General features: G+C 38.7%; 1 protein-coding gene across 4 annotated transcripts in view; it reads right to left on the bottom strand.

Moving 5' to 3' along the window:
• Window positions 1-27,733, bottom strand: part of PPP1R9A (protein phosphatase 1 regulatory subunit 9A) — a 333,750-nt gene that overhangs the window by 166,792 nt on the left and 139,225 nt on the right. The gene's annotated exons all lie outside the window — the stretch shown is intronic.

Below are 27,733 nucleotides of genomic sequence, written 5' to 3'. Positions count from 1 at the left end.
GTGATGTAAAGTATACTAGAGGTGGGTGAACTAAAATTGATTTCTACTCTTTAAACAAAATGGGCTGAAGAGCAAGCTCCTCGTACCTACTGTGATGGTCTTTTGATATGTCAACTTGATTAGATTAGGCTTCAGCCCCCAGTTATTTAATTAAACAGTAATCTAGGTTCACTGTAAGGTATTTTGTAGATGTGATTAAAGTCCAAAATCAGTTGAGTTTAAGTAAGGGAGGGTCCAGTGGTTAAGACACTGTATTTCCAATGAAGAGAGCACAGGTTCAATCCCTGGTCCGGCAACTAAGATCCCACATGCCACTTGGTAGAGCCAAAAAAAAAAGTAAGGGAGATTATCCTAGAAAATCGGGGTAAGCCTCATCGAATCAGTTGAAGGGCCTTAAGAGCAGAGTTGAGGCTTACTGGAGGAAGTTCTGCCTTTGGACAGCAGCTTCAGTCTGTTACAGAGTTCCGCCCTCCCTCCCATCTTGATGGCCTGCCCTACAGATTTCAACCTTGCACGCTTACATTTGTGTAAGCCAACTGACTGAAATAAACCTCTTTATATGTATCTCCTACTGTTTCTCTGCTTGGACTCTGACTGATACCCCACACTGCAAGTCTTCACCACAGAACAAAGTACAGTTATTTGGGGCCAGTGGTTTGTTGTAAAATCAGGCTAATGGGTCATGAATAGCATTGAGAAAATTAAACAGAAAAAATATAATAGAAAACATCAGTGTTCATTACAATTTTACTAAGGGTATTATACTTTAAACCTTTCAGTTTGATTTGAACACATACATACACACATGTATGGACCATGTCTTGATGTAAAATGGTTATGATATATAGAGACTAAAAAAACAGCATGCTTAAGCAATAATTTTTTAGGAGTATGTGCATCTAAGCCTGCCTGAGAGACAGGGGAGGAGAGGTGTAACCAAGAAAGGATCTCCAGAAAGATCCTTAAAAGCAGACTTTAGTCAGCTATCCTTACCATTAGCAAATAATAAGTGGGGAAGGGGAGGCATGTGAAAGGCATTCCGGGAGAACAAATACTATATTCAAGGTAGGAATGAGAGAGAACACCAGAATTATGGACAAAGCAATTCGATCTAGGCAAAGCTGGAGTGGTGAATAAGAGATGGAAAAAAGTATATAGGGAGAGCTTTGTGATACAGGATTCATTGTGTGAATAAGATTCATGTGCTGTCACCTTGACTGAACAACAACCTTGAAAGAGAACGGGAGCTTATGAAGAGGCTTAGAGGGGAGCAGAGTCGGAAGGCGGGATGAGTTAGAAGCTCTAGAGATCCTATACTGTCATTCCTATGAGGGGACGTAGTGAGAGCCTAAGTCCTCAAGGCACTGAGAGATTTTGCCTAAGGTGCCCCTGCTGGTGTGGCCAGCCATTCTCAGGACAACAGAAGGCAGGCAGGAACGTGCCATGCTGCCCGCACACAGGGACTGGGAAGCAAAAAGAGCTGAGGCATCATCCGCCTCAGAAGGACCATGAGTAAACCAAGGTCCTGGGAGCGGAAGCTCCTCTTCCAAGGTCAGCTGAGACACAGAGGCATGTGAGTGGCAATGGCAATAAAAGATTTATCTTTGCTGAACTGCTAGGGTGAAATTATGTAGAAATTATGTCTATGAGATAAAGGCCTATCTAGAATCTTGCACTTTAGTAGGAGCGTGTCCATCTCTGGAGGAGAGAATCTCTACTTGAGGTTTATCACCTTCTGCATCCATCCTCAGTCACTCAGTCATGTCCAATTCTTTGTGACTACATGGCCTGTAGCCCAACAGGCTCCTCTGTCTAAGGAATTTTCCAGGCAAGAATAATGGAGCAGATTGCCATTTCCTTCTCCAGGGGATCTTCCGAACCCAGGGATCAAACCTTTGTCTCCTGTGTTTCCTATACTGGCAAGAAGATTCTTTACCACCGAGCCACCTGGGAAGCCCTTACCACCTTTTACCAGAGGCCAAATAATAAAAGCAAAGGTTGCACAATTTTTCAAAATCTCCAACAGGTTCAAATGCTGATAAAGTTTAAAAAAAAAAAATCTCTTAGCAAGCATTTCTAGCATTAACCGAGACTTACAGAGTCAACTGAAAATTTTAATTTCTATAAAGGTCATGAGTAAAATATGCTTCATTTTTAAACTCTGCAAGCTGAGGCCAGACATCACATGGTGGAAAAAACTGACAAACAAGACAGAAGAACAAACAACCAATTGTTAGGGAATGCATGTATGCATGACGACACTGGTGCTGCGCGCAGGGCTGAGCTTGTAAACCTAAGACTGGATGCAACAGGAACTTTACTGCATGCAGCACAGCTGTGGTCCAGCGTCAAAAGGTCTCATGTTACCCCCACAAAGCAGGAGGGACTCTGCTTTCTTATAAACAAACTGTCCCTTCCACTTAGTCTTCTCCAGGAACTACGGTCCAGTGTAATTGATTCTGGATCACTGTTGAAAATGTCAGCAGAACACTAAATCTACAAATGGTATCCGTCTCATTCTTCTCTTATTTACTGGCAAAGCCTAAAGGGCAGGAGTGCTTCAAGGGAAACAAGATAATGGGCAATCTTTGTCAAAACACGTGGAGGACAGGGCTGTCACATTAATTCTTGGTGTGTCTGAGGTGAAAGCTGCCACCACTTCCATTACCATAGGATTAATGGTCAAAGCTGGGGATCACTGACCCTTGAATCACACTAACTTTGACCTCATATATCTTGTAATAGAAATGATGACTTTGTAAATACTGTGTTAACCACTATGCTTCTTAAATCAATTGTCTCCACAACCTCAGAAACTGTCTGTACAAATAAAGATGCCAACAAAGCTAAGTGGTACATAGTTAAAAAAAACCAGGTGACTGCTCTGCAGAGAAGAGGATGCAACAATTACTGCTACACAAGTGCCTGACTTGTACAGAGTCCACACTGCTGGGCCAGTACAGTGCCTCCGTAACACCTCAAACTTCACGGGCCCCAAAAGAAAAATGCAGTGTCTCCCATTCTTAGCTACAGCAAGCTTGGGAGGCGGGGCTGGGGTGGGGAACAGAGAGTGAACCTATGAGTGATTTCACATTTCTTCTGCACACCTTGTCTGCGCTCTCCAATTCTGTATAACGACCAAGCATTCCTTTCCTGAGGGGGTGTAACTGGGACGACATTCTAAAAAGCTTCCCAAGGTTCTCCACTCCCAAAGGAATATAGTTCACATATTTAGAAGGACATCAAAATTCTCCAAGATCTGACTCCAGCCCACCTTGCCAGCCATTATCTGGCACTACTTCTGTTCATTCACCCCATCGTGCAAAAATGATGACTATTTTGTGATATGTCTGCAAAACTTCTTCCAGCTTTTTTTGGGTCTCTCCTATAGAATTCCTCTCAGGCTATATATTATATTTATCAGTGATCACATTTTCTGTTCAAATAAAATTTCAGCCCCCTAGGTCTGGGGTACTTTTATTCATCTTTGTACTACTTGTTGGTTTTGGTTTCTGTTTTTCAGCTTTATCAAAGTATGATTAACAAATTGAAATTATATCTTTGTAACAACATGATGTTATGCTGTAAGTATATCTTGTGAAATATTTACCACAATCAATACCATCTACTCTTAACAGTGTACAATGTCTTAAAAGCAATCAGTTTTTATCATTGTTAGTGATCTATATATGGACTGTATCTTAAGTCAGGATTGCTAAACAAATGAAACACGACAAAAGGGAGCCTCATTCATAAAAAAACTTTAAAATAAAACAATTTCGAAACGAAGAAGTCTTCACATATGCACAGCTGGAGATGACTGTCAGTGGTCATCTACTATCCAAATAAACCTGTGATAAAACCCAGTTAGCATAATCATTTGCAAGGCCTTATTCCAGAAGAGATGACATAATAACATACTCTTAATGACTATCATTGAGATTATGTCATTAAGACGGGGCTTCCCAGGTGGCACAAGTGGTCGAGTCTGCTTGCCAATGCAGGAGACATAAGAGATGTGGGTTCCATCCCTGGGTCAGGAAGATCCCCTGGAGAAGAAATGGTAAACCATTCCAGCAATTCTTGCCTGGAAAATTCCATGAACAGAGGAGCCTGGTGGGCTGTAGTCCATGGGGTCACAAAAGAGTCAGACATGACTAAACACACAAACACGATGGTTACGTCAGAAATCAAGTATCACCAAAGAAGGAATATTTATTATTAAAATTAATTTGATATTCTATTTAGATAATACCAATAAAAAAGACCACTGCCCTCCTGTTTTAAAGGCCAGTTAGCTCCTGGAAAGAAATTCTATAATGTTCCCTTTTTGATCAGATGAGTGTGATTGACAAGAGAAGTCAGTTTGGTAGAACTGATTATTTTTAAAATGTATTTTGAAATGCTAATATAAAAGTGTATTGGTAGAATAGGACAGTCAAGGATAATTAGATTTCTAAAAGTGTAACATTTGATAGATATAATAATATCTAATATTGGGTTCTCTGCTTGAGAGACTGGCAGGAGGAATTTAAAAGTATTTCACTTTTGGTTAGACAGCTGACTTAAATATATAAATATATAAAAGTGGTTGGCTTCTTTTGTGGTCTCAAGTGCACCAACTCTCGCTAAGTGACTGGGGGTCAGGCTCACAACTGCCGCAGATTTGCTGATTAAAACCCAGCAGTCAGGGAACTGAACTTCCCTGGTGGTCCAGTGGCTAAAACTCTATGCTTCCCGATGCAAAGGGCCCAGGTTCAATCCCTGGTCAGGGTACTAGATCCCACATGCCTCAGCTAGGACCCAGCGAGGCCAAATTAATTATATAATTTATTTATTTTTTTTTAATGAATGAGCAGTCACTCAGTTTTGTGTTCTGGTCATGGTGGTCCATCCACGAGAAAATCCATCTGTTGGTATCTATCCTCTCTCAAGCCAAAAACCACAAGCAAACCAATGTGTAAAAGCTGACTACCAAAACCTGTTCCCATGTTGTCTTCATCTCCCTTACTGCCACATGGAGGGGAAATGTGTTTGTTAGATACCTAAGTTTGGTTAGTCTAACGCCCTTTTCCCTCATGCTAGTTAACTTGACAGAGAAGGTTTAAAAGAAAAGCTTAATACAAAGGAAAACATACCTCACCCTTTCACACTGGAAGAAACAAAAAACACTGTTTTGAAATACAGGACTCGATTTCGTCACTATTTTGAAGCCTTATTGTGACAATATCCTCCAACATGGGATCACTTCCTTCTTCTCCAGAACTCAAGTGCTCTGTCAATCTCTTAGTGCTTATACCCTTCCTTTTATTTGTTACTAATGTTAGATGTTTGAATCTTATCACTAACTGGAAGCTTCAAAGAAGCCTTATTCCCCACTGCATCTCCCACCTGGCACTGAGCTTGACACGGTGCTTACGCAGCAGATGCTTGTTGACAGAAGTGCCTTATAAAGGAGACAGTCTGATAAATTGACTTCTTTTGGAAAATTTGCAACTAAACTCTCCTGAAAAGTTTCTCCATTCATTCGTTCAAACAGCAGTTCAAGTTTTACAGACAAGTTGTCAACATGAGCAAAGAAAATCTTCCTCATCATCTAGTCTAGCCTGCTGGCTTCCACTACAAGCTCTGGCATTTAGAGGACTGATACTCTGGCAGTAGCTAAGGGCCATATAAAAATGCAACAGAGGGACCCAGGCCTTAGCAAAAAAATAGTGTCAGACACAGGACAGAAAAAGCTGATTCACTGGTGTCTGGGCATACTCCAACTCTAGCCATTTCCACTTTTTCCTATATGTGTGTGTGTCTGTGTATATATATGTGAGTGTGTGTGTGTACATGTATATACATATGTATAGAATGCATTTTTGCCAATCAGCTCTATCATAAGAAAAGATTATTTCAATAGTGACCATTTGGTGGAATGGGAGGAGAACCCACCCCAATCTGCTTACAAGCAAACAGCAAACTTGGATAGCCATTTCTTTAATTTTGTTAAAAAAAAAAAAAAATGACAGGTAGGTGATAATGGAACTATTACAAGGAGGCCCTTTTTGTGTGTGTGGCATGGGACCTTTTGAAGGAGGTCTCCATTATCTTCATGACCTCCACCATAGTTTGACCTCAAGTCAAACAGCAGGGAGGGAACACAACCCTGCCCTTCAACAGAAAATTGATAAGAGATTTACTGAGCATGGCCCCACCCCATCAGAACAAGACCCAGTTTCCCCCTCAGTCACTCTCTCCTATCAGGAAGCTTCCATAAGCCTCTTACCTTTCTCCATCAGAGGGTGGACAGACTGATAATCACAATCACAGAAAACTAACCAACTGATTACATGGAACACGGCCTTGTCTAACTCAATGAAACTATGAGCCATGCGATGTAGGGCCACCAAAGACGGATGGGTCATGGTGGAGAGTTCTGACAGAACGTGATCCACTGGAGAAGAAAATGGCAAACCACTTCAGTATTCCTGCCTTGAGAACCCCACAAACAGTATGAAAAGGCAAAAAGATAGGACACTGAAAGATGAGCTCCCCAGGTCGCTAGGTGCCCGATATGCTCTATGATCAGTAGAGAAAAAACTCCAGAAAGAATGAAGAGATGGAGCCAAAGCAAAAACAGCACCCAACTGTGGATGTGACTAGGGATGGAAGTCAAGTCCCATGCTGGAAAGAACAATATTGCATAGGAACCTGGAATGTTAGGTCCATGAATCAAGGCAAATTGGAAGTGGTCAAACAGGAGATGGCAAGAGTGAACATTGACATTTTAGGAATCAGTGAACTGAAATGGACTAGAATGGGTGAATTTCACTCAGATGACCATTATATCTACTGATGTAGGCAAGAATCCCTTAGAAGAAATGAAGTAGCCATCATAGCCAACCAAAGAGTCTGAAATGCAGAACTTGGATGCAGTCTCAAAAACGACAGAATGATCTCTGTTCGTTTCCAAGACAAACCATTCAATACCACAGTAATTCAAGTCTATGCCCCGACCAGTAATGCTGAAGAAGCTTAACTTGAACAGTTCTATGAACACCTACAAGACTTTCTAGAACTAACACCAAAAAAAAGTCCTTTTCATTATAGGGGACTGGAATGCAAAAGTAGGAAGTCAAGAGTTACCTCAAGTAACAGGTAAATTTGGCCTCGGAGTGCAAAAGGAAGCAGGTCAAAAGCTAATAGAGTTTTGCCAAGAGAACGCACTGTCATAGCAAACGCCCTCTTCCAACAACAAAAGAGAAGACTTTACACATGGACATCACCACATGGTCAATACTGAAATCAGACTGATTATATTCTTTGTAGTCGAGATGGAGAAGCTCAATACAGTCAGCAAAAGCAAGACTGGGAGCAGATTGTGGCTCAGATACATAAACACTTATTGCCAAATTCAGACTTAAATTGAAGAAAGTAAGAAAAGCCACTAGACTATTTGGGTATGAGCTAAATCAGATCCTTTACAATTATACAGTGGAAGTAACAAATAGATTCAGGGACTAGATCTGATTGACAGAGTGCCTGAAAAACGATGGACAGAGATTCATGACATTGTACAGGAGGCAGGGATCAAGATCATCCTCAAGAAAAAGAAACGCAAAAAGGCAAAATGGCTGTCTGAGGAGGCCTTACAAATAGCTGTGAAAAGAAGAGAAGCAAAAGGCAAAGGAGAAAAGGAAAGATATACCCATTTGAATGCAGAGTTCCAAAGAATAGAAAGGAGAGATAAGAAAGCCTTCCTCAGTGATCAATGCAAAGAAACAGAGGAAAACAATAGAATGGGAAAGACTAGAGATCTCTTGAAGAAAATTAGAGATACCAAGGGAACATTTCATGCAAAGATGGGTTCAATAAAAGACAGAAATGGCATGGACCTAACAGAAGCAGAAGATATAAGAAGAGGCAGCAAAAATACACAGAACTATGCAAAAAAAGATCTTCATGAACCAGATAACCATAATGGTGTGATCACTTACCTAGAGCCAGCAATCCTGGAATGCCTTAGGAAGCATCACTACAAACCAAGGTAGTGGAGGTGACAGAATTCCAGCTGAGCTATTTCAAATCCTGAAAGATGATGCTGTGAAAGTGCTGCACTCAATATGCCAGCAAATTTGGAAAACTCTTCAGCAGCCACAGGACTGGAAAAGGTCAGTTTTCATTTCAATCCCAAAGAAAAGCAATGCCAAAGAATGTTTAAACTACTGCACAATTGTGCTCCTTTCACATGCTAGCAAGGTAATGCTCAAAATTCTTCAAGCTAGCATTCAGCAGTATATGAACTGAGAACATTCATCTGTACAAGCTGGGTTGAGAAAAGGCAGAGGAACCAGAGAACAAATTGCCAGCATCCGTTGGATTGTGAAAAAAGCAAGAGAATTCTGGAAAAACATCTATTTCTGCTTTATTGACTATGCCAAAGCCTTTGACTATATGGATCACAACAACTGTGGAAAATTCTTCAAGAGATGGGAATACAAGACCACCTGACCTGCTTCTTGAGAAATCTGTATGCAGGTCAGGAAGCAACACTTAGAACTGGACATGGAACAACAGACTGGTTCCAAATTGGGAAAGGAGTATGTCAAAGCTGTATATTGTCACCCTGCTTATGTAACTTATGTGCAGAGTACATCATGAGAAATGCTGGGCTGGAAAAAGCACAAGCTGGAATCAAGATTGCCAGGAGAAATATCAATAACCTCAGATATGCAGATGACACCACCCTTATGGCAGAAAGTGAAGAAGAACTAAAGAGTCTCTTGACGAAAGTGAAAGAGGAGAGTGAAAAAGTTGGCTTACAACTCAACATTCAGAAAACTAAGATCATGGCATCCGTTCCCATCACTTCATGGCAAATAGATGGAGAAACAATGGAAACAGTGACAGATTTTATCTTGGGGGGCTCCAAAATCACTGCAGATGGTGACTGCAGCCATGAAATTAAAATGCTTGCTCCTTGGAAGGAAAGTTATTACCAACCTAGACAGCATATTAAAAAGCACAGATATTACTTTGCCGACAAAGGTCTGTCTTGTCAAAGCTATTGTTTTTCCAGTAGTCATGTATGGACATGAGAGCTGGACTATAAAGAAAACTGAACACCGAAGAATTGATGCTTTTGAACTGTGGTGTTGGAGAAGACTCTTGAGAGTCACTTGGACTGCAAGGAATCAATCCTAAAGGAAATTAGTCCTGAATATTCATTGGAAAGACTGATGCTGAAGCTGAAACTCCAATACTGTGGCCACCTGATGTGAAAAACTGACTCATTGGAAAAGACCCTGATGCTGGGAAAGATTGAAGGTGGGAGGAGAAGGGGACGACAGAAGATGAGATGGTTGGATGGCATCACTGACCCAATGAACAGAATTTGAGTAACCTCCGGGAGTTGGTGATGGACAGGAAAGCCTGGCTTGCTGCGGTTCATGGGGTCACAAGGAGTCAGACATGACTGAGCTACTGAACTGAACTGAAGGTGATAATGAGGAGATGAGGAAGAGGAAGATAATCACACCTATCACAGAGTGACTCTTCTGCAATAAGTGTCCCATACTGGTCCTATTTCACAGATCAGTGAACATCAGGCTGAGAGATGACAGGTAGTTTGCTCAAAGACACATGGAAAAAACATGTGGCAACAGAAATCTAAGCCCAGATATGGCTGGATTAAAATTTCATGCCTTTCCCCAATACCTACAGCTTTAGTAGAGGAAACATAATTTAAAACACCAAAATATAAAATAAGCACCCCATGTAGAATAAACATATATATATATATATATACACACACACACACATATGCACATACACACACATACATACAGAGACCCACACACTCTACAACTGCAAAGGACCAATAAATGAGGGGGAGGAGGGTTGGGATTCAAACTCACTAGAAAATGAAGAAATGCAAATTACATGAGTTATTTTTTATTTACAAACATTTAAAAGCAGGCAAAGTGATAAATTATCACTCTAATATACTATGAATAAAGTAAACTGGTACAAGTTTGTAGAGAGCAATATGTTAAAAATCTTGAAAACTTTAAAATCAATTGACCTAACAGATTTTAATTTATTTTTTTATTGGATAAATCCTTAACAGAATTTTGTTGTTTTCTGTCAAACCTCAACTTGAATCAGCCATAGGTATACACATATCCCCTCCCTTTTGAACCTCCCTTCCATCTCCCTCTCATCCCACCCCTCTAGGTTGATAGAGCCTCTGTTTGAGTTTCCTGAGCCATACAGCAAATTCCTGTTGGCTATCTATTTTGTATACGGTAATGCAAGTTTCCATGTTACTCTCCCCATGTCCATAAGTCTGTTCTCTACGTCTGTTTCTCCATTGCTGTCCTATAAATAAATTCTTCACTACCATTTTTCTAGATTCCATATATATGTGTTAGAATATGATATTTGACTTCAATTGACCTAGTAGACTTTAAGGATTTAATATAATGGAATCATAGATTATACTTACCCAGAAATGTATGTACACCAACATTAACCATAGTAGTATTTATAAAAGAGGAAAAAGTCAAAACAAGCTAAGCAAAAGAGGAAGGATGAATAAATAATGGAATATCCATAAGATGGAACACACTGATCCTCATGGATGTACCATAATCATCATGCTTTGTAAGATTATGTAATGATACAAAAAATGTTCAAATATATGATACTGAAAAAATAATAAAACCATGTGTGTGCATGTACACATAGAATATGAATGATCTTAATTATACATATACATATAGATAAAACAATTTGGGATACTAAATTTATAAACAATTTTCTTTATACTTATCTATCTTTTAAAAAATATAGTGTTGATAAATAAGTGAAAAACAATATCAAATCTTTAATGATCAACAAGCATAAGTCTTTCACATATGTAATAGCAAGTTTATTTGACTTTATATTAATTTAAAATACATTTTAATAACATATACCACATTAATTTATATTGTGATAACTGATGTTTGCAATGATGAGACTAAGGAATAAACACACCATCTGTTTTGTAAATCTTAAATGCAAAACAAAATTACATTCAGGTTTTTTAATATAATAAGCTTGTATGTACCAAGCAGTTAGGAACTATGCTTTCTAGTTGTGGTATCATTGACCAAAAAAATTCATTTGAGAGTTTCAACCTTAAATACTGAGATGATACAAAAGCCTTGATCCTCAATAACAAAGAAGATCTAGATCCCACTTTCTGTACAAGAGAGCTTAGTTACTGGAACAGTCTGGTTTTAATTCTGAGAATAGGTTATAGGGAAGTCAGCTGTACATTCTCTTCTTTCAGACATCTGGCTGAGGGTCTGCTTAGTGGAAAATCACTGCTCATTTTGAACAAAAAGTTATTACCATGCTTAGGCTGAAGTTTCCTGGGCTGTTTGTGCATTTTTTCATCATATGAAAACAGAACTGATCCCTGAGTTATATCTATAGACAAGTATGGCAAACTGACTGATAAGTCTGAAGAATGTGACTTTATTTAAAACTCAGGTAAATCAACTGTATTCCAATAAAATAAATAAAAACTCAGTAAAACTATAAATTGGTCTAATTTGGAAAAAATAGCTTCTGATTTATATAGTCACAAAATTTTACAACCAGATGGGATCTTGGCAATTGCCCAAAGGGGGATACAAATACACACCACACATGATACTCCCCTTCATTCTTCAGTGGATTAACCAGGTGAGTGATGTGAGCTGACTTCAGCCATTTCCCATCATCTCCAATGGAGTCACTGATAAGCGAGCAAGACAGGCGAAGGACAAAAGAAACATATTTGTCATATCTGGTTCTAATCTGTTATTTTAGTCTCAGGGAAGCAATCCAAGATCACACAGTTATTCAAATCTGATGTTAGAACAGTAATTTCAAGAAGTGTCATAGAGTATTCTTGATACTACCCTGTATTCCTTCAGAATGGTTCTCTATTTAAAAAAAAAAAAAAGTAGCAAAGTAAATCCTCTCACATGAACCAAAATAAGCCCTCCTCAGACAAACGATTTCAATTTGGAACTTCCAATTGCAGTTATACTTCACGTATAAGTTTTAAGTGTTAAAAAGCTTTTGAAAAGATAGTACATATATGATAGTGGTTGTTTTAAGGTGCTGGATTATGAATTCACTTTGCTTTTGTTAAATATGTTTGTTTTCTACATGAAAAATGGAAATGAAGAAACTCACTAAATTTTTTGTTGAAAAAACAACCCATTAGCACTCCTGCATGTAAATAGATGTCTACATGGTGATTCCGATGTCGCCCTTCCACTTGTTTTATCTTAAGAAAGTTGACCTTTTAGGTTCACATTTTCCTCGTCTGTAAAACTGCAAGGAGTGAAGGAAATGGTCTCTAAGATCACTTTCATCCTAGAATTCCAAAACTATAACAATCTGCTATTTGGAAGTGCAATATTATCATTCCATAAATGGTTTCCAGTCTTAGCAGTGCCACTGACTGGGAGAAAAGGAATCCCTTTCCCCTGGCTTTATTTTTCATGGGATGGGACATTAGTGTATGCCTCCAGGCCCAAGTAAAACTGCTTTACTTATCTGGCTGGTCCTTTAGGGATAAGAAACTAGGGCTTTGTGACTCTGCTCTTCTCTTTTGGAAGCAGATGCCCATATTCTGACCTGCTCTTCAATGTTTTAATTCTTAAAGCTTTCTCTTCGCTGGACAGCCCTGTTGCTTTCCAGTGTCAGGAGGAACTGAGCGGCAAGTATAATTTTGGAGTCCAGAATTTAGGAAGACTGATGACCCTACAGCCTAAGGTACACCCCCATACCTATTCTTTACTAAGGGAATTTTGATCTCTATAGCTATAGACTTACCAAGTTACCTCACATGTGGTGCAGTTTTATCGGAAAAGGGAAATACTGTCTGTTAGGATCTTGAAACTCTAAACCTCATAAAGAGGAAAGTGTGGTCAGGAATACAGACCATTATGGGTGTAGTTCATCCTCTTTCATCTTTAAGCTTCTCCAATTGCACACTGCTTTCTGACTACTTACTAACTTCAGTAAAACTTCCAAAATAAACTTAGAAAGCATGTAATACAGAATACCATGTTCTTTAAAAAAAAGAGAGACTCTTCTAAGGATACTATCATCCATTTAAGTCTCTTAAAGTAAAAAATCAGAGGAATGGGCCCAGTATACTTCACTTTCTTAAATAATCTGAGTTTCTTTCTCTGCTCCACAGTGACAGAAGCTCTTCTCACTGACACATTAAATTATTACTAATCAATTCAACTCTCAGCATCTATTCAGTCAGTTCAGTTCAGCTCAGTCGCTCAGTTGTGTCTGACTCTTTGCGAGCCCACGAACTGCAGCATGCCAGGCCTCCCTGTCCATCACTAACTGCCGGAGTTTACCCAAACCCATGTCCATTGAGTCAGTGACGCCATCCAACCATCTCAACCTCTGTCTTCCCCTTGTCCTCCTGCCCTCAATCTTTCCCAGCATCAGGGTCTTTCCAAATGAGTCAGTTCTTCGCATCAAGTGGCCAAAGTATTGGAGTTTCAGCTTCAACATCAGTTTTTCCAATGAACACCCAGGACTGATCTGCTTTAGGATGGACTGGTTGCATCTCCTTGCAGCATCTATTCAGGTACCACACTAATCACCCCATATTGTCACTACTTTTCTAAAAATGTGAATTTCATCAGGACTGTGCTCTGCTTAGAGAGACGAGTTTCTTGTTCGTTTCAAATTTAAATACCTTCAAAAGATTCTTATAAACTACCAAAATCCCAATAATATAACAGATCTTACAAGACTTTTAACTATTCTCACTTTTCATCTCCACCCTGGGATTGCAGGTGCCACTAGTGGTAAATAATCTGCCTGCCAATGCAGGAGATGCAAGAGATGTAGGTTTGATCCCTGGGGGTCCCTGGGGATCTTCCCAAGAAGGAAATGGAACCCACTCCAGTATTCTTGTCTGCAAAATTCCTGGCGGGCTATAGTCCATGGGGTTGCAAAGAGTCGGACATGACTGAGGGCATGCGTGCACACATGTGCACACACACACACACACACACACTCTCTCCCTGATAACACTCTTACCAGTATCTCCACCAATCTCAAGATCTCAAACTATGTGAAAGAACTAGAATTCCCTTTTATGAGTTAGGAGCTTTTTCCACTGAAGTTTTATACTCTCTTCTATTACAAACTGGTGACCTTGGTTCAGCTTCAGCAGATATTTATAGGTGTTGCCTTAAAAAGGATTTCCTGGCTACATACACCTGAGAGATAACCAAATACTACATTCATGATGAGTATTATCAGATTAAAGCTGGACTGTCTCAGTTCACTTCAGTCACTCAGTCATATCCAGCTCTTTGTGATCCCATGGACAGCAGCATGCCAGGATTCCCTGTCCATCACCAACTCCCAAAGTTTACTCAAACTCATGTCCATTGAGTCAGTGATGCCATCCAACCATCTCATCCTCTGTGGTCCCCTAGTCCTGACACCTTCAATCTTTCCCAGCAGCAGGGTCTTTTCCAATGAGTCAGCTCTTCACATAAGGTGGCCACAGTACTGGAGCTTCAGCTTCAGTATCAGTCCTTCCAATGAATATTTGGGACTGATTTCCTTTAGGATGGACTGGCTGGATCTCCCTGACTCCAAGGGACTCTCAAAAAGTATTCTCCAACACCACAGTTCAAAGCATCAATTCTTTGGTGCTCAGCTTTCTTTACAGTCCAACTCTCACATCCATGCATGACTACTGGAAAAACTGTACCCTTGACTGGATGGAACTTTGTTGGCAAAGCAATGTCTCTGCTTTTTAATATGCTGTCTACGTTGGTCATAACTTTCCTTCCAAGGAGTAAGCATCTTTTAATTTCATGGCTGCAGTCACCATCTGCAGTGATTTTGGAGCCCCCCAAAATAAAATCTATCATTGTTTCCATTGCTTCCCAATCTATTTGCATGAAGTGATGAGACCAGATGTCATGATCTTATTTTTCTGAATGTTGAGTTTTAAGCCAACTTTTCACTCTCCTCTTTGATGGTGTCATCTGAATATCTGAGGTTACTGATATTTCTCCCAGCAATCCTAATTCCAGCTTGTGCTTCATCCAGCCCAGCATTTCTCATGATGTACTCTGCATATAAGTTAAATAAGTAGGGTGACAATATGCAACCTTGACATACTCCATTCCCTATTTGCAACCAGTCTTTTGTTACATGTCCACTTCTAACTGTTGCATCCTGACCTGCATACAGATTCTCAGGAGGCAGGTCAGGTGATCTAGTATTCCCATCTCTTGAAGAATTTTCCACAGTTTGCTGTGATCCACACAGTCAAAGGCTTTGGTATAGTTAATAAAGCAGAAGTAGATGTTATTCTGGAACTCTCTTGCTTTTTCCATGATCCAATGGATGTTGGCAATATGATGTCTAGTTCCTCTGCCTTTTCTAAATCCAGCTTGAATATCTGGATGTTCACGGTTCACGTACTGTTCAAGTCTGGCTTAGAGAATTTTGAGCATTACTTTGATAACCTGTGAGATGAGTGGAATTGTGCGGTAGTTTGAGCATTCTTTGCCATTGCCTTTCTTTGGGGTTGGAATGAAAACTGACCTTTTCCAGTCCTGTGGCCACTGCTGAGTTCCAAACTTGCTGGCATATTGAGTGCAGCACTTTCACAGCATCATCTTTTAGGATTTGAAATAGTTCAACTGGAGTTCCATCACCAACCCTAGCTTGGTTCGTGTGATGCTTCCTAAGGCATTTCAGGATCTCTGGCTCGAGGTAAGTCATCACACCATCATGGTTATCTGGGTAACAAAGATCTTTTTTCATAGTTCTTCTGTGTATTCTTGCCTCCTTTTCTTAATATCTTCTGCTTCTGTTAGGTCCATACCATTTGTGTCCTTTACTGAGCCCATCTTTGCATAAAATGTTCCCTTGGTATTGAGAGCGTAACAGGCAGGGAGGCCAGGGGTCTCCAAATGGAGGAAATAGCCTGCAAGTGTCAGACATTTTTATCTCTCTTAAGCGGCAGGAGGAAACAAAGCAGTGATATTTTTTCCTTCCCTGTACAAATTTAAAAGGAGGTTTCTCTTAAAATTGTGTGTTGCCATGACACCTGGTTTCACCTGAAGTTAACCAATGCCTTTTTCTTATGGAAATGTTTATCTTAGGCTATGCTAATGTACTATGCATACACCCCAAACTCTGTCTTCAAGTCAGTTCCGCCTTTTGGCTCAGAACCTACTTGATAAACCAGTGTGTTATACTCTGATATTGTTCCTCTAATCTATGTAAATGACAGTATTTGTATGGTGCTCTGCCCTTCTTCAAGATTCAAGCTAATCCTTTTATGGCCCAAGATGAACCATTTGGAGCCAAGATTATCCCAAAATACATCTTATGGGTGAGGGGCCTGGTGCCATTCTAAGTTTTGAGACATTCCTTTCTTTCATTAACAGACTGCTGGTGACTATATAACATCCAGCTGAAGACTAGCAGGGGGGTACTCTTTCTGCCCCCTTCTGATGCCTATGTCAAAAGCTTTCTCTATCTCCTTTATACTTTAATAAAACTTTGTTACACAAAAGCTCTGAGTGATCAAGCCTCGTCTCTGGCCCCGGATTGAATTCTTCTCCTCCAGGGGCCAAAAATCCTGGTGTCGTAATTCAACAACAACCTTTCAGTATCTCTAATTATTTTGCTCTAGTCTTTCCCATTCCATCGTTTTCCTCTATTTCTTTGCATTGATCGCTGAGGAAGGCTTTCTCATCTCTCCTTGCTATTCTTTGGAACTCTGCAACAGATGGGTATATCTTTCCTTTCCTCCTTTGCCTTTCCCTTCTCTTCTTTTCGCAGCTATTTGTAAGGCCCCCTCAGACAGCCATTTTGCCTTTTTGCATTTCTTTTTCTTGGGTATGGTCTTGATCCCTGCCTCCTGTACAATGTCATGAACCTCCGTCCATAGTTCATCAGGCACTCTGCCTATCTGATCTAGTCCCGGAATCTATTTGTCACTTCCACTACAGAATTGTAAGGGATCTGATTTAGGTCATACCTGAGTGGTCTAGTGGTCTTCCCTAATTTCTTCAACTTAAATCTGAATTTGGCAATAAGAGGTTCATGTATCTAAGCCACAGTCAGCTCCCGGTCTTGCTTTTGCTGACTATATATAGCTTCTCCATCTTCGGCTGCAAAGAATATAATCAATCTGCTTTCAGTATTGACCATCTGATGACGTCCATGTGTAAAGTCTTCTCTTGTATTGTTGGAAGAGGGTGTTTGCTATGACAGTGCGTTCTCTAAGCAAAACTCTATTAGCTTTTGATCTGCTTCCTTTTGTACTCCAAGGCCAAATTCGCCTGTTACTTGAGGTAACTCTTGACTTCTACTTTTGCATTCCATTCCCCTATGATGAAGGACATCATTTTTGGGTGTTAGTTCTAGAAGGTCTTGTAGGTCTTCATAGATTCATTCTACTTCGCCTTCTTCAGCATTAGTGGTTGGGGCACAGACTTGGATTACTGTGATATTGAATTGTTTGCCTTGGAAAGGAATAGAGATCAGTCAGTCGTTTTTGAGACTGCATCCAAGTTCTGCATTTCAGACTCTTTGGTTGGCTATGATGGCTACTTCATTTCTTCTAAGGGATTCTTGCCTACATCAGTAGATATAATGGTCATCTGAGTGAAATTCACCCATTCTAGTCCATTTCAGTTCACTGATTCCTAAAATGTCAATGTTCACTCTTGCCATCTCCTGTTTGACCACTTCCAATTTGCCTTGATTCATGGACCTGACATTCCAGGTTCCTATGCAATATTGTTCTTTCCAGCATGGGACTTGACTTCCATCCCTAGTCACATCCACAATTGGGTGCTGTTTTTGCTTTGGCTCCATCTCTTCATTCTTTCTGGAGTTTTTTCTCTACTGATCTCCAGTAGCATATCGGGCACCTAGCGACCTGGGGAGCTCATCTTTCAGTGTCCTATCTTTTTGCCTTTTCATACTGTTTGTGGGGTTCTCAAGGCAGGAATACTGAAGTGGTTTGCCATTTCCTTCTCCAGTGGATCACGTTCTGTCAGAACTCTCCACCATGACCCATCCGTCTTTGGTGGCCCTACATCGCATGGCTCATAGTTTCATTGAGTTAGACAAGGCCGTGTTCCATGTAATCAGTTGGTTAGTTTTCTGTGATTGTGATTATCAGTCTGTCCACCCTCTGATGGAGAAAGGTAAGAGGCTTATGGAAGCTTCCTGATAGGAGAGAGTGACTGAGGGGGAAACTGGGTCTTGTTCTGATGGGGTGGGGCCATGCTCAGTAAATCTTTTATCAATTTTCTGTTGAAGGGCAGGGTTGTGTTCCCTCCCTGCTGTTTGACTTGAGGTCACACTTTGGTGGAGGTCATGAAGATAACGGAGACCTCTTTCAAAAGGTTCCATGCATGTACCATTACGCTCAGTGCCCCCAACCGTGATGCAGGCCACCACCAACCCATGCCTCCACCAGAGACTCCTGGACACTCACAGGCAAGTCTGGATCAGTCTCTTTTGGGGTCACTGCTCCTTTCTCCTGAGTCCTGGTGCTCACAAGTTTCTCTTTGTGCCCTCCAAGAGTCTGTTTCTCCAGTTCTGTATAAGTTCTGGCAGCTCTATGGTGGGGTAAATGGCAACCTCCTCCCAGCAGGCTTATGCCATTCCCAGTTCTGCTGCACCCAGAGCTCCTGCCCCTGTGGCAGTTACTGCTAAGCTGCACGTCTGCAGGAGACACTCAGACACGGGTCCCAGAGAGCCCACAGAGACTGAGACAGAAGTCTGTCTGAATGTCTCCTGGGGAGGTATGAGGCACTGGTTGACTGTCTAACATGCAGTAAATCCAACCAGTGCATTTTTTTCATCTCTAGAAGTTTCATTTGAATCTCTAATAATTTCCACATCTATTGTAATTTCCTTGTGTACTAATTCCACCATTTGTTTCATCTCAGCATCAAAAGATCGCTTTTTTCCTTCACCATGGTTTTGCCTCCCTGCTTCTTTGTATTTTGGAAATTCCTAATTGAATGCCGCATACTGTGAATCTTACTCAACTTCTAGCATCAGAAGTATTTTTGTGTTTCTACAAATACCCTTGAGCTTTTTTTCCCTGGAATATGGTTAAGTTACTTGGAAACTGTCTCATCCATTCTGGTCTCGATTTTAACTTTTATTAGGAGGATACAAAGTCACATTTAGAGTTATTTTTTTTCTACACTAAGGAAGTGAGACCCTTCTTTGACACGCTAACCAATACCTACAGAATTATGAGATTTTCTTCTACTCTAGCTGTTGTGAACAAGCACTCTTTAATACCAGATATGACATATGGGTACTGTTCTGTCTAATCCTTTCTGTTGCTTCATTCCTTGACCATTAGAACTTTTCTCACATGCATGCACAGATCAGCATCATCTCAGTCTTTAAGGAAAGACCTCTGGCGATGTCTAGAGTGTTCCCTCTGTGAAGTTCTCTCATCATTACTGTACTCATGGACTCCAGGTGCCTTGGCTTCCCCAGCTACAACTCAGTGATTGATAATGATAACTCCTTCCTGGGTTCTGCTTATTGTACCATGGTCTGGGTAACTTCCTTCAGGTGAATCTAGGCAGTTGCAGAATCACCTTTTTCCCCATCTCTCAGGGATCACTGTCTTGTACTGCCTGATATCCAATATCTTCCCTACCATTGCTTCATTCAGTTGTCCATTTTATGTTATTTCAAGGAGGAGGGTAAATTGAATCCTTGTTAGTACATCATGAACAGAAGCAGAAGTTGAATTTACTCTTGAGATGAACTTGAGTAGACTGACTGTTATTCAACTTTATTATTATTTTAGAATCTTCTGCAGACTATGAACCTATGCATGGCCTGCACCTAAAACACATCACTCCCACTGCCCTGCCCTTGATGCACTAGTGATGCACATAAAAGCACTGGGAAGCACGCACAGACTAATGAAAAATAACCACATTGCACTGATAAGCTTTCTCAGGAAAAATGTGTTTGAGCATATTTGATGATGAATACCAGTCAGCCAGGAGATTTATGAAAATGAAGATCTCAAGAATTGACAACTAATGGCATGAAAAGGTTGGTGCTCACCCTCAAATCATTTGTACCAAGTGAAAGTCAACAAAATACAGTCCATGATCTGTTTTCGTACAGCCCACAAGCTAATAATGGTTTTTACATTTGCAACGCATTGTAGAAAGAAAATAAAAACAATAAAACAAAGAATATATGACAGAAAATATACGTGCTCCCCAAGACATAAAATATTTCCTATCTGGTCCTTAAAGGAAAAATTTTCCTAACTCCTAACATAGAGAATGAATGCTAAACAACTCTGGAAATTACATAATAATATATAAAATGAATATCAGAAATATTTTCAAGGTAAAAGCTCAAAACATTTTTTGTGTTCTAATGAAAACTATGCATCATATGTAGCATACCCCTCTGGGTTAAGGAAATGTGATTATACTGTTATCTTTGAGATATTCTTCAACTTTTGTAAATTATAGTGCATGGATAGATATATAAATTGTGACCTGCCTGACAGTGTTTCGACATCCTAAAGAATAACCAGTTCTGCTTTCACTTGCATGCCATCTCAACATTTTTCTAGCTCATATCAACCTATGTTGTTCTAACTCTCTCTGAACCTGTTACAACATCTACTTGGTGCCCTCATATTATATGAGTATGCTTGTTCATTATTAACTCTATAAGAAAGACACAATTTCACATTTTTCTGAACAGTAGATAAAAATCAAAAAATGAGAGAAAAGTAAAAAAAGGAAATGGAAGTTGTAGGAAAGGAAAATTTTTTCTCTGCCTTCTTAGGGTCTATAATGGGGATGACAAATTAAATTGACAAAACTGAAGAAAATGCATACAAATTTTATTGCTCTTTATTGTTTATATTTATTTTTTAATTGAAGGATAATTGCTTTACAGAAGTTTGCTGTTTTCTGTCAAACATCAACATGAATCAGCCATAGGTGTACGTATGTCCCCTCACTATTACTGTCTTTAAATCTTGGGGGCATCACAGAAAAGAAGTGAAAGCCCAAATGACTGACCACACCTGGGGCCTTATAGACCATTTTACCACAGGGCCATAATTTGTGAGAAATGACTAAACAAAGAAAAAAGGACTTTGTATTCCTGCAAGTGGCAAATGGCAGAAAGGTAACTCAGAAATGTAAGGTTTAAACTGTTCAGACACATTTGGTGTACAGACTCAAGTCATCTCCAATGATGAGAATCACTGCCCTCTTCCTGATACAGGAAGGGAGGTGGGAAAGGGGCATGTTTACAAATGGACATTTATTTCACCTTTACAAAGGAAAATTTATGCCCTGCTTTCAGGCAGAAAGGAGGCAGGCAAACAGCTCCTTTGATTTCTGGTGCTTCTCACTTACCTTCACTTCAAATTAACTTATGCTAAAATACCCAGTTTAGCATATTCTGATTTCCTTCAAAGCACACTAATAATTCTCACATTCAGTAACAAGCTGGTAATACTCTCTACTTGATTAAAAAAGAGTAGAGATTATACACCTAGAATTTTTAATCATTTATTTCACTATTAAGGGTAATAACAAAACCATGAACAATAAAGCAAAAACTAGAAAAAAAGGAAGCACTGGAAAGAAAAGACTGTGACACAGTAAGCTGGTAAAATCAAGAGCAAACATTTCTGTCATAACAATGATTGCTTACTGAGCAATCAGCTATTTAGATTAATAAGAACGTGAGGCTGGATTAAAAACTAAAAGCCAACTATATATTTACTAAAGAGGCTCATTTAGAATAAACTCACTCAAAAAAGTTGAAGGGATGATTCTCTGGAAAGAATTATCCAGTGACATGAGTCAAGAAGAAGAAATAAAAGGTGTAAACACTGGAATAATGGCATAAATATTAGAAGGAAAGAGACATAACTATAATTTCCAAGGGATAAAATTAAAACCAAAAAATCAACTGGAAAATATTAGCAACACTATAACTAAGTAAGGAATCAGGTTATAAAACTAATATGTATAAACTGAAAGCTTTCTCATATATAAATAGTAGTGACAGAATATCTAAAGAAAGAAAACATCACGTTTATGATTACCTTAGAAATTTCCCCACTAAATATTAAGATATTGAATTCTGAAAGTGCAAGTGGCTAAGTCGTGTCCAACTCTTTGTGACCCTACGGACTAAACAGTCCATGGAATTCTTTAGGCCAGAATACTGGAGCGGGTAGCCTATCCTTTCTCCAGGGGATCTTCCCAACCCAGGAATTAAACCGGGGTCTCCCACATGGCAGCTGGATTCTCTACCAGCTGAGCCACAAGGGAAGCCCATATTAAATTCTACTCAACTTAAAAACTCAATGGAGTCTTACGAATTTCATGGGACTTATATTTTGAAATATGACAAAAAAGTTTAAGTTTGCCCAAAATGAACTACACTAAGGAATGAACTAGAAATTTCTGGATAAACAGTGTTGGGGAAGGGCAGCTAGAAATAAGAGAACTCTTTAAATATTACAGATACATAATAAGAAGATTGCTTATTATTAGTAACACAGTGCACTGACAGATTGGTGAAATTAGAGTCCAGAAATCTCCGACTCAAATACATACATACAAATACCACATACGCATGTGTGTGTGCTGTCGCTTCAGTTGCGTCTGACTCTTTGTGACCCTATGGACTGTAGCCCCCTAGGCTTCTCTGTCCATAAGATTCTCCAAGCAAGAACACTGGAGTGGGCTGCCATACCCTCCCCTTCAGGGGATCTTCCCAACCCAGAGACTGAACCCATATCTCTTATGTCTCCTGTGTTGGCAGGCAGGTTCTTTATCATGAGTGTCACCTAGGAAGTCCATATATACATATATACGTATATAAATATATGCAACTTAAGTTTATGAGAAGTACAGTATTTCAAAATAGTGAAGGGAAGATGGAATATTTAATAAATAGTATTTGTAAGGAAAATATTTTAACCATCTGAGAAAAAAAAATAAACCTAGATCCTTAAGTTCGCAATGGATCAAAGATCTAAAGGTAAAAACAAAATTATAAAAGCACTAAGAAATAGACAAGTACACCTTAAATGTGAGCCTCCGCTAGACATGGAACAACAGACTGGTTCCAAATAGGAAAAGGAGTACATCAAGGCGGTATATTGTCACCCTGCTTATTTAACTTATATGCAGAGTACATCATGAGAAACGCTGGACTGGAAGAAACACAAGCTGGAATCAAGATTGCCAGGAGAAATATCAATAACCTCAGATATGCAGATGACACCACCCTTATGGCACAAAGTGAAGAGGAACTAAAAAGTCTCTTGAGGAAAGTGAAAGAGGAGAGCAAAAAAGTTGGCTTAAAGCTCAACATTCAGAAAACGAAGATCATGGCATCCGGACCCATCACTTCATGGGAAATAGATGGGGAAACAGTGGAAACAGTGTCAGACTTTATTTTTTGGGCTCCAAAATCACTACAGATGGTGATCACAGCCATGAAATTAAAAGACGCTTACTCCTTGGAAGAAACGTTATGACCAACCTAGGTAGCATATTCAAAAGCAGAGACATTACTTTGCCGACTAAGGTGCGTCTAGTCAAGGCTATGATTTTTCCTGCAGTCATGTATGGATGTGAGAGTTGGACTGTGAAGAAAGCTGAGCGCTGAAGAATTGATGCTTTTGAACTGTGGTGTTGGAGAAGACTCTTGAGAGTCCCTTGGACTGCAAGGAGATCCAACCAGTCCATTCTGAAGGAGATCAGCCCTGGGATTTCTTTGGAAGGAACGATGCTAAGTCTGAAGCTCCAGTATTTGGCCACCTCATGCGAAGAGTTGACTCAATGGAAAAGACTGTGATGCTGGGAAGGATTGGGGGCAGGAGGAGAAGGGGAAGACCGAGGATGAAATGGCTGGATGGCATCACTGACTTGATGGACGTGAATCTGAGTGAACTCTGGGAGTTGATGATGGACAGGGAGGCCTGGTGTGCTGCGATTCATGGGGTCGCAAAGAGTCGGACACGACTGAGCGACTGAACTGAACTGAACTGCTAGAGAAGACCTTTCAAAGAAGGACATAATACTCAAAGCAATAACAATAAAAATATGTAAACCTGAATACATAAAAATTAGAATAATCATGGGCAAAAAGGAAAAGAAGCCCTAAACACAAATATTTCTGTCAAAAGTCAATAATAAACTGAGAAAATTACCTATAGTACAAATGGGCTAACAAACATTTACTCCCTCTAAAGAGAAAGTATCCCTAGAAAGCAATATGGAAAACAGTGATAAAACAACAGAAAAATGAACCAATTCTGTGGATATGTTCTGCATGGAAAAAAAATCACCAACAGTCCCCTATAAATAGATATTCAAGTGTACTTACAATTAAATATAAATTAAAATAAAAATTAGTAAAGCTAATCACATTAGCAAAAATTGAAAAATCAGTAATGTCTAGTATTGAAGAAGATAGGAGAAAAGCAGTCACATAATTTGAAAGACAATTTAAAAGACCAGTAAGTCACTGAAATATTGTTTTATTATTTGAAAGACCAATAAATTATTGTAATATTAAAACATGATAATCTGAAAATATTAGGAAGAATAAAATAAAATTTTAAGTCCTAAAAAACAGAAAGATAATAGCTAACATACTATGGCTGTACTGCGAGGAAAATTCTAAGTACTTTTTCAGAGTTAATATTAAATACATCAACTCTATGAGACAGATATTAATATTGTTCACCACATTAAACATGAAGAAAGTGAAGACACTGAGATGTTAAGTAACTTGCCAAAGGTGTCACAGACAGTAAACACTGAAATTGGGGTTCAATCCCAGGCAGCAGAGCTCAAGATACTGTGCTTAACTTTATTTTTGAATGATATACTCCATTTTAATCAGGTTTTTCTTAACTGAAGTAAGTTGATATGTGGTTACTTTTAACCACTCTGACTACTCTTGCAGTATACCTTAAAGTTCAGGGTGCCAAAAACTGTGTGGGTGTGTATATGCTTGTGTAATCTAAAGAAGCATGTATATGTATTTAAAAATTCATGTATAATTTCTGGAAGGATACAAAGGAAATTTATTAGTAGATTTAGAAAATTGGACATGACAAAACTAGAGGAAAACTAAATATCTAAAAATCCCATACATGATTAATTTATCAGTAAAGAGGAAAGCAGAACAATAAATGAAACGATTATATACAAAGCATAGAAATATATGCTTCCACTTATATCATCTATTTTCTTTAATCTGTGATTTATTAGGATCCTTAGAAATAAACTGTTAGTGAATTTGAGGTTTACTATACAAGCAGACCTAGTATATAATTAGTATTTAACTAGTACTCCAAACAATTTGCATACATCATGTTAACCTTCAATTAAAAATTCACTGTAGTTGATTAAAAGATTTCAGTATGAGAAAATTATACCATGTAGTACGAGATAGTAAGGTTGAGGGATACACCAGTCCAGACTGTGCCACTTCATAACAAGAATTATTTTCAGCTCAAGGCAGCTGAGACTCAACAGAGGCAAGAAAAGTTTTCTGCCCTCCCCTTTTCCAGCTAAAAACAGGGCATAAATTTCCTTTCTGCAGTCTGTGCCACCAAACAATGATGCACCCAGGTAAGTTACCTATCATGTGATTTACAAAAGTAATTTCATGTGATGACATTTATGTGTAGGCCTTCAGAAATGACATAATTTTACTTAAGAAGACAAAATTTCATAGTTCTTTTTTTTAATCACTGTATGGAGCTTAAGTCAGAACTAAACTACGTTTTCAAATAGTTTCTGATTCCAGTGTATTTTTTTGAATAGTTTACAATTGTGACCAAATATGGTTTTGGTATGTTTATGAATTTTTAATCTAACTGGGGACTGAAAATCTTGATAACACTGTGTGTGTGTGTCTGTGTCTGTGTCTGTGTGTGTGTGTGTTTTACTAGATATCAAAATCACCTGAAAAATTTTGATAACACTTGTGTGTGTGTGTGTGTGTGTGTGTGTGTCTGCGTGTGTCTGTGTGTGTGTTTTACTAGATATCAAAATCACCTAAGTAAGTATTTTAATGTTCTCCTGCCTGGCCTAGTTACCCGGTAGCACATTCTTCATCATGTCCATTAGGAGATTCTGGGAATGGGGAGAAGAAACAACAAAATGAACACAAATGTGCTTACTTAACCCATTCAGCCCTCAAAAACTGGTTTCAGCAGCAGCAGGACTGATTGTTGATATATGCTTTCATGTTAAAGCTTCTCTGAAAGGAAGCGTACTAATTTTAGAAAAAAATATTTTGACAATTTAAATAATGACATCCTTAAAAATTATCACAATAGTTTCTACTTTACTACTTTATACAGAGAATGGACTCTGAAGAAGGAACACATTATTGGGAAATCTGCCTTTGTATTTTTGGCAGAAGATCATTTCAAAAGCTTTCATAAAGATGGTGATGATATTCTATTGATCTATACTTTCAATGGTTATTACCAAAGTCATGGTAGAATTTAGGAGTATTTTTATTTTTACCCTCCAAGTTACTGCTTTAATTCATCCTACTGAAAAGGGTTTTGCTCATATTCTGACACTCGCGTAAAGGAAAAATTTTATGGGAACATTTAACAGTAGACTATCCTTTAGAGACCTTTTTTTGCACTGTAATCATTTTTAAATGAAATTTCAAATGTTTCTTGTGTACAAGATACTGTTCAAACATAGAAAATGGCTTAATTTTTAAGAATTCTGTCATCTTACCGGGAACTTCCTGGTGACTCAGAAGGTAAAGAATTTGCCTGCAATGTGGGAGACCTGGGTTCGATTCCCTCAGGTCATCCCTGGAGAAGGGAATGGCAACCAGCTCCAGTATTATTGCCTGGGAAATTCTACAGACAGAGGAGCCTAGCGGGTTACAGTCCAGGGGGTCACAAAGAGTCAGACATGACTGAGTGACTGAGCAAAAAAACTCAGGTTGAAGAAATCTTGCCATTGAAATACATATACTGGAAATGTTTAAAGAAATCCAAATTTAAACTTATGCTATACTTTACATATACCTATATATTTTATATGCAACTATATTAAAACAATATTAATTCATAATATAAACTCTGAAATATCAAAATGATTAACTATATACTTTCTTTTTAATAAGCCAAAAGTTGTATATATTATACAAGTAGTTTTAATATAAAATATAATTTTAAAAATGTCTCCCCTAAAAAAAACTAAATGATAATAGAATTAACATGTCATGGCTTTATATGAATATTAATATTCCTTTTATAATAAATCTAGTTAACAAAATTAAATCACTTAAATTAAACACTAATGTATAGTTCACCCATATAATAGCTTGCAGCAATTAAAGTTATATGCAGAATAATATTTAATGAAGTGAACTATATTATTTAAAATATGTTAAGGTGGGAAAAAGATATCATAGATAAAATATGAACCTTTAAAAAGTAAAACTATATATATATATTCAATTAACATTGGATAACAGTGCTACAAACAATTTTTACTTCCTTCTGGCTTATATTATTTCTATATTTTTTTTACAAATAATTCTTTTCATAATAAAATATTTTCTTTTAATTTTAAAAAGACTGATCCTCAGC

This window comes from Capricornis sumatraensis, chromosome 5, assembly GCF_032405125.1.
Source record: "Capricornis sumatraensis isolate serow.1 chromosome 5, serow.2, whole genome shotgun sequence".
Classification (NCBI taxonomy): domain Eukaryota; kingdom Metazoa; phylum Chordata; class Mammalia; order Artiodactyla; family Bovidae; genus Capricornis; species Capricornis sumatraensis.
This window is presented reverse-complemented; position numbering and strand designations above follow the sequence as displayed.